This window comes from Eptatretus burgeri, chromosome 3 (assembly GCF_056783735.1).
Source record: "Eptatretus burgeri isolate ZD-2024b chromosome 3, Ebu_testis_v1, whole genome shotgun sequence".
Taxonomy (NCBI): Eukaryota; Metazoa; Chordata; class Myxini; order Myxiniformes; family Myxinidae; genus Eptatretus; species Eptatretus burgeri.
This window is the reverse complement of record NC_140963.1, coordinates 57305447-57312346: the sequence shown is the minus strand read 5'-3', so window position 1 is coordinate 57312346 and position 6900 is coordinate 57305447.

The following is a 6900-nucleotide window of genomic DNA, read 5'->3' as shown; positions in this document are numbered from 1 at the left end:
GACTTGGAAGAATTGATTCGATTTTGGTGAAGATCTGAAAATGTTTTAAGTGATTATTAAGCATTGAGAGTTCTGGCCAAAAACGATATATAGCATGATATTTCAAAAATGTATTGAACCAGATATGTTCTCGTGGATCAGGCAACACGTGGTGGAGGTATGCGCTCTACCGAGTGCCTTTCTAGTTATAAGATGGTATCATGTGTCCCACTTAATTTTTTTTTTTTAATTACAGTTCGAATTTGGTAATTTGTGGACACCTTGTATGAATGAAAGCAATCCGAATCGAATCAAATCCTGCCATTTAAAACTACTTGAAAGTCCTGATAAATATCACCAAGACGTGGAAGAGTGAATTGGAAAGCACATATCGATTGATTTGTGGTGATGGCAAGATGGTCGACGTGAGCAGAAGTGAAGTGATGCTGCATGCGGAATCCTAGGGACGTCCACGTGGCCTTGGGTGAGAGAAAGCTCATGACGTCACACAGCCACCAGACCAGACACTGCAGTCATCACACCAGTTGAAAGCCTTTATCCCTGAGCAGGGGGCAGCTTTTTGCGAGCTCCAATCACGGTACCCTTTCTTGTGGCAATGTTTTTACTGCCGGATGCCCTTCCTGATGCCAACCCTTAAGTCGCCTTCGACCCTGCAGGGATAATTACCAGTATACTAGTGTTCATTTCGCCGACCTTCGGAAGGATGACAGGCTGAGTCAACCCCCTTGATGCTAACTCAGCGGCCAGTGGGGCTCGAACTCAGGACCCCAAGGATCCCAAGCCACCGCCTTAACCACTGAGCCACACCAGGCTCATAGACGAGACACTACAGTGATACCTTGCATTTCAACTTCAGGTCTCCACCGGTCTATCGGTCTGTGTGTAAATCCTTGCGAGTGGAATGGAAGCAAAACTTTGCGTTTTTAAAATTGATCGTACTTTCCATCAAATACGGGTTTTGACAACATTAAAACGAGCCTGCGGGTTTTCACAAACAAAACGGGGCAAATCCGTAAAATGCGGGTCACTTGCCATGTATGATGATAGGTACCAGTGGTGATGGTGCAGCAATTTGTCAGCCCTTGGGCTACAGATACTGTGAGGCCCCCAGTGATAATTAACAAAAGCACACAAATCAAATTTCGGATTCTTGAAATCAGTTTATTCAACTTCTACAACATAATGTCAACATTAGGCCCGCGTAGATGGGTGCAAGTGTAACACAACAAAAAGAGAAGAGATATTGTGATATTTTCAAAACTAAAATAAGTTTTTGAAATATTAAATTTATTTGACAAGGCTAAACAAAATTAAAATTCAAACTTTTGCTTTGTGTAATTTCTTGGTAACAAATTTCTCCAAAACATCAGTAAATTGTACATTTTTGAGAACATCATTTTCAATTGCCATGACAGCTCGTCTGTAAAGTCGTTCTTGTGTCATTGTTGACCTGAGTACATTCTTTAAATGTTTCAGCCTGGAGAAACTTCTCTCTCCATTCGCATTAGTTATCATAAAACACCATTAAATCCATAGTGCTATTTCAACATTAGGGAATGAAGAAGTTAATCAATTTTTAAGCACAAGGGTGTAGATATCAGAAGCTTGCGGTGTTTCATGCTTGTCCCTGAATTCATCAAATTGCCCAACAAATTTTTAAAGTGAATATTGCCCAACAAAGCAATGACGAAAGAAGAAGAAGGAAAGTTTTGATGGAATGAGCGATTTCTTGTACAGACCCTAAGCGAGGATGAGATCGTCTTATTGTAATGAGGATTGCCGGTGCCAACGAGTTGGAATAATGGACAAGAAAAAAAATTCCAGTATATTATACACTATATTAATTGAGCCCTTTTTAAAGAGATAATTCAGCATTTACAAATGAAGTAACTTTTCACAGTAAATTAATTTCACTTAATATCTGGAGGCCCTCAGCTGGCAGAGGCCCCTGGGCTGCAGCCCTTAAAGCCAATGCCTTAATCCGGCACTGGGTATGGGAGACATTTAATCGTATCATCATCCACAAAAACTATGTCGATTCTTCATTCTGCAGGAAGGATTGTAGACATAGAATTCTGTGTAGTTTTCAAGGAGCGGGAGTTAGGGACATTGAATGAAGGGTAAACGATATTTTATGGGGTCATGGCAGGAAGAAGTTGGTTGTGGTACACCAAGGAGTGAATGATGTAGGGAAAGTTCACTCAGAGGTTTTTAAAAAAAAAATAGATACAGGATATGGGGTAAGCGGCTGAAAGAGGGTTGTGACGTCATGTTTCCTGGGATTCTACCAAGATTAGGAAACGATATTGAAATTATGAGCAAGAATGGATGTCAACCAATGGCTGGAAGAATGGTGGAGGGAGGAAGGTTTTACATTTAAGAAGCAGTGGGAATCATTTCGGGGACAAAGGGAGTGTTTCCAGAATGATGGCCATATGTTAAATAGAAAGGGGCAGCAAGGTTTGCGGTGGGAATTGAGGAAGGAATTCAGGCCTTTTTTTAGGTCAGTGGAGGGTGGGGAAGCTATGAAAGGAAGGAACTGATGAAGTAATTGTGATTAGTAAGGCCAGGCAGGAAAATAGAATTTCAGGAAGGGAAAAGTTAAACATGTTCTACACCAATGCCAGAAGTTTAAATAATAAGATGGAAGAGCTTGAAGCCAAAGTCGATAGCGAGGAGTATGATATAGTTGCAGTGAGTGAGACATGGTTTAAGGAGGAGAGTCACTGGAGGACATGATTTGAAGGCTCCAAGGTGTATCAGTGTGATAGGAAGGAGAGAATAGGAGGAGGAGGAGGGGGAGGAGGAGGAGGAGGAGGAGGAGGAGCAATCTGGGTAAAGGACAGCATTGCATCAAGAGAAAGGGGTGACATTAAGGAAGGAATAAATGTTGAGGATTCTGCATGGGAAGAGATCAGAGATTGTAAATATAGTAAGATACTGGAAGGATGCTTTTATAGGGCTCTGGGTGTGAAGGAAGAGAACATGAAGAATTCAAAAGGGCATGTGGTAAGGGAAGAGTATTGATTATGGGGAATTTTAACTTGCCAGTGATAGATTGGGTCCAGGAACAGGGAAGGGCAGAGCGGATGAGGATTTCCTAGTTTTATTCCAAGATTGCTTTTTAACCCAGTTTGTAGATAAGCCCACGAGGGGGAGTGTAGTGTTAGACCTCCTTTGAAGTAACGATCACAATATGGTAGAGGAGGTGGAGGTTGGGGAGCATTTAGGAGAAAGTTACCATAACATTGTGTGTGCAAAGATTCTGTTGAGGGTTAGAGTTCAGGATAGTCGAGTCAGGCTGCTAGATTTCAGGAAGGCAAACTTTGAGGGTATGAGGAGAGTGTTGGGTGATGTAGATTGGGAGAAGCCGACGAGGGCAATCAGCATCAGAGAAATGTGAAACATTCAAGGAGCAAATGTGAAGAGTACAGAGTAAGTACATTCCAATGAGATATAAAACTAGAAATAGAAAGAGACCAGGGTGGTTGAGCAGTGAGATAGGGAATGCTATCAAGGAGAAGCAGAAGGCATTTATGAGGTTTAAAATAACACGACTGGAGTTAGATTTGTATCACTCTCGGAATAAACAGAGGCAAGTTAAGAAAATAACTCGGCAAACCAAAAGAGAGAGTATGAGAAGAACATGGCAAGGAATATTAAACATAATAGCAAGGCTTTCATTTAGTATAGAAGGGGAAAATAACAGATTTGGACCAGCGTGGGCCCACTGAGGAATAGCAGCGGGAGAGTGGTTTGTGATGAAAGTGAGATGGCGGGCTTATTAACCTCCGCCATCGAAGATCGGAGGTTACTGTTTTCACCCCTTTCTGTTTGTTTGTTTGTTACTTACGAAATCTAAAGATTTCGTAAGTATATTGATGACTTCCGTTTCTGTTTGTTTGTTTGTTTGTTTGTTTGTGTGTTTGTTACTTATGAAATCTAAAGATTTCGTAAGTATATTGATGACTTCCTTCCTCTGTTTGTGTGTTTGTTTGTGTGTTTGTTTGTAGGCACGATAACTCGAGAACGGAAGAAGCTACCAATGTCAAATTACACCACGTGATTCAGGAGGGTGATGGCTAGTGCTGATTAGATTTTGGTCAAAATCGGTCAAAGGTCAAGGTCACAGAGGTCAAACATCCAAAAAATGATAACTCGAGAACGGAAGAAGCTACCAATGTCAAATTACACCACGTGATTCAGGAGGGTGGTGGCGAGTGCTGATTAGATTTTGGTCAAAATCGGTCAAAGGTCAAGGTCACAGTGAGGTCAAACATCCAAAATATTCGATTTTTGATGGTTTGGTACAGAATCATCGTAGAAACTTCTGGTTTGCGTCGCTACCTTCTCGAGAGACAGCTTTTATTAAACAACTAGTAGTAATGCCCGGCGTTGCTCGGGCTTTCTTGAAAATTTCCTGAATAGCTGTTAGCGGTTAGGGGTTAGCGGTTAGGGTTAGGGTTGCAGTTAGGGTTAGGGTTAGGGTTAGCTGTTAGGGTAGCTAACCCTAACCCTAACACAAACCCAAACCCTAACCCGAACCCTAACCCTAACAGCTTGGCGTAGCGGAGGTAAACAGTGCCCAGGGCAAAGTGGAAATTTGCGTCCCCCGTCGGCCTTAAACTTGAGTGGATTTGAATGGAAAATCCCATAAGGGATATCGATTTATCGATTTTTTCGAATATCGGAAGTGTTATGGAAAAATTTTATAGCCAATGACCCAAGTTGAACCAAAAGCCATAATCGTACCGAATTTGAATGGAATCCGTTGGAGTTTGTGAAAATGCATCAAAACGAATTTTGAGGGGCCTCTTAAGGAAGACAATAATATAATTCGTCTTCTTCTTCTTTCGGCTGCCCCCGTTCGGGGTCGCCACAGCGGATCATCCGTATGATCCACATAGTGATTTGGCACAGGTTTTACGCCGGATGCCCTTCCTGACGCAACCCTGGTCGCCTCTTACGACACAGGGATATGGTACACCTATTTAACCTGGGTATACACCGGCCCAGTATACTGGTACTCATTTCGCCGACCTCAGAAGGATGACAGGCTGAGTCAACCCCCTGGTGTATTAATTCAGTGGCCCAACAGGGCTTGAACTCAGGACCTTTTGGATCCCAAGCCGCTGCCCTAACCACTGCACCAACACACCAGGCTCACAACAATAATATCATTAGTTTCTGTGCCAAATCTTGTTTCATTTAATGCAGTAACAAAAATCTGATGGTGGAACAAAGAAAGGGGCGTGCCGAAATATTAATATAGATGTCAGAGGTCAAGTTGACGATTTCGTAAGTACCAGTCTATGACTGCTTGTTTGTGTGTTTGTTTGTTTGTTTGTGGGCATGATAACTCGAGAACGGAAGAAGCTACCAATGTCAAATTACACCACGTGATTCAGGAGGGTGATGGCTAGCGCTGATTAGATTTTGGTCAAAATCCGTCAAAGGTCCGGTCACAGTGAGGTCAAACATAATTCCATAAATTAATGTGGAGAAATGGAGTATTTTTGCTTCGCTCGACGTTACGAGGTCGTTTTAACTTCGATTTTAATTTTGTCTTCGGTTTTTGCGATCGCTTAGGACGCTTAAAACTCGGTTGTCGAAATTCTGGTAAAAATCGGATGTTTCGGAGACGTTTTAAGATTGTATAAAAAATATTTCACTCGACGCGTCACGGGTCATCCCATGATGCAGTGCGCTCGAGCAGAAGCATCGTTGACCCATGTAAAGATTTTGCGTGTGCGCGCTGACGGTGTTTTCGATAAAGATGGTGTTTAAAAGTCATTTTTTATCCCAATAAGGGTTATCGTCGCATGCCTGACTCGCTGAGCCGTCGGATTATGTAAAGATTGTTGGTGGATGGCCGAATATTACGGTTTTGTGACTTTGATAAAATAATATTGAATAATTGCATGGAGAAATGGAGATTTTTGCTTCGCTCGACGTTACGAGTTCGTTTTAACTTTGATTTTAATTTTGTCTTCGGTTTTTGCGATCGCTTAGGACGCTTAAAACTCGGTTGTCGAAATTCTGGTAAAAATCGGATGTTTTGGAGACGTTTTAAGATTGTATAAAAATTGTTTCACTCGCGCGTCACGGGTCGTCACGTGGTGCAGTGCACTTGAGCAGAGGTGGCGTTGACCACGTAAAAGTTTTGCGTGTGCGCGCTGACGGTGTTTTCGATAAAGATGGTGTTTAAAAGTCATTTTTATCCCAATAAAGGTTATCTTCGCATGCCTGACTCGCTAAGCTGTCGGATTATGTAAAGATTGTTGGTGGATGGCCGAATATTACGGTTTTGTGACTTTGATAAAATAAAAAATAATTGCGTGGAGAAATGGAGATTTTTGCTTCGGTCGACGTTACGATTTTTGATGGTTTGGTACAGAATCATGGTCGAAACTTCTGGTTTGCGTCGCTACCTTCTCGAGAGACAGCTTTTATTAGACAAGGTCAGAGGTCAAGTTGACAATTTCGTAAGTACCAGTCTATGACTGCTTGTTTGTGAACAGTATTGCGGAAAAACTCCTCGACGGATTTCGACGAAACTTGGTGGGGGGATTAGGTATGGTGCAAGGACCATGGCATTAGATTTTGGACTCGGTCCAAAATCCAATATGGCCGCCATGGCGGCCATTTTGAAAAAATATTTGAATTTTTTTTTTTGCATTTCTACATGTTTTCAGTGATTTCCAACCACCCCCCCCCTCCAAAAAAAAAATGTTGGAGAAAAGAACTATAACTCTGTCAGCACTGTTGACGTCATGTTTAATGAATAAGATATAAGGTTCACTTGAGTGACCCAGCAGTATTGGCGGCGGAGGTTTTGCACTCTACTGAGTGCTCCCCCTTGAGTTAAACAGGTATTTTGCTTCAACTTTTACATAAGAA